The sequence below is a fragment of the Trachymyrmex septentrionalis genome, unplaced genomic scaffold (genome assembly GCF_001594115.1).
Source record: "Trachymyrmex septentrionalis isolate Tsep2-gDNA-1 unplaced genomic scaffold, Tsep1.0 scaffold9, whole genome shotgun sequence".
Lineage (NCBI taxonomy): Eukaryota > Metazoa > Arthropoda > Insecta > Hymenoptera > Formicidae > Trachymyrmex > Trachymyrmex septentrionalis.
In genome coordinates, this window is record NW_017306091.1 from 2455710 (window position 1) to 2457678 (window position 1969).

Genomic DNA, 1969 nt, shown 5'->3' on the forward strand with positions numbered 1-1969 from the left:
ACACACACACACACATACACACACACACTTTTATTAACTTATAAATGTCATCGTAATCAAATTAAGTAGCGTTAAAGATCTCTGATCGACATCAAGTATAGTGTTACTAATTTCCGTGTAATTACGATGATTGATAATTAATCTATAATTAATCTATAATTTTTTATACCAAATATACTTTCGTAAAAAATATCTATTATCAGTTATTCCAATATGCTTTTATGAAAAAAATATCCGTTAGAAATAATAAATCTCACTTATATATAATCAATTATTCAAAATATTGATCTATTTTTTCTTAATATTGCCCGTTTACAATAAATATCAGAACACATGAAAGAGTTGATATCTTTGAGTAAATGTCCTTTTTTTCACTAAAAAAACAAAAAAGTATTTAATATAAGTCTTTTTTTTTTCAAAGAAAGTGGCTATGAGCTGTTCGATTTATGTGTTAATTGGATACTGCGGGTGAATTGTCATACTAAATAAGTAAATGACAAAGAACATGTTAGGATGATGAGCGTTTTTATTAATTCATTAATTCTATTTAATGATGATGCTTAATGAATTGCTTTAAGCTGTCTAAAGCTTCCCGTCGTTCTCGGCTCAAAACTTTTTCGCTGGACTATAGCTTTAATACGTTAATTATGTACAATTAATATATTAATTATATACTTTGCGAATATTGTTTTTATTAAAGATTAATGTAATCTGCTTTATATGATAAAAATATAGTGCAGAAATAAATTTTTACACTGTTTACATTGTCAATGTTAATATGCCATTAATAGGCTTATAACTTTTGTGAATAATTTATAATTATATATTATATATATTTAAAAATATTTTAAGAAACATTTTCAGAAAATTTATAAGATTTTTAACTATTTTTAGTCATTTAAATAATCTAATTAAATAATCTGATCGATTTGCTCGAAAATAACAGAAACATTTATAATAAAAATGATATTTTTGACAATTCGCTGAAAACTTATTTTTGCATTTTACATAACCAGAATATGATTATGACATCTTGCATCTGGAAAAGAGAATAATCTAATTATATTGTATGTTTGATACGTTTGATGATTGGTCGTCGAGTTAAATTCGAAGCGTTTATTGGTGATATAAATTATTTTAATTTTGCTGAATTGTGTGTGTATGTGTATGTTAATATGAATAAAATATACACTACTTGCGCAGTTCGCACGTGTCGAATAATTTATCTTCCACAAAATAATTTATCTTCCTATGACATGTCTCCCCTCATTTTTGAAAAGATTCGTAAAAGAACTCAATAAAAGTTGATTAATTATTCCACAGTTTTTAAGTAGTCAATATTTATTCGCAATTTTTAAATTAGGTAATAAATCAATTTTTGTAATGAATACATGCATAGTTGGTGATTTATTTTCGTGCATAAACAATATAAACAAAAGAATGCCATATAATGTAATCAAATATACAAGAAGCAATATATATACACAAGCAATATTTCATCCGTAAATAAAATAAAAATATATCTGCATACACATATAGCGAAATGTACTTAGAAATTATTTGCATCTACTCACATGGAACATTTCATAAATACATTTGAGACTACACTTTAATGAATTTTTGATTTTGCAAATCTAAATGATATTTGAATGAATAATTCTCTTTAATATACAAACAAACATGTATTTATGAGACACAAGCATTCAATGATCTGTTATTCATGAAAGTTGTGCAATGTCATCTAGTCATCTAGTAACTCTAGAAAAAAAGGGGGAAAAAAAGACTGCAAAAATTAAATATTTTCTTTGAGAATATTGTACTAGAATTAGAGCTAAAATGAAGGAAAAATAAAAAATTAAATAAAACAAAAATGGAAAGAGGTCTTCAGATTTAATCATAGAATCTGCAAGCACTATAATCAAGTGTCGCGTACAGTCAAAGAGAAAAAAAAAAACAAAGCGAGAAAAGC

General features: G+C 25.2%; 1 protein-coding gene across 2 annotated transcripts in view; it reads right to left on the reverse strand.

Moving 5' to 3' along the window:
- The window catches only part of LOC108755892 (sodium/potassium/calcium exchanger 3), a 13720-nt gene that overhangs the window by 10892 nt on the left and 859 nt on the right, over nt 1–1969 (reverse strand). The window lies entirely within an intron of this gene.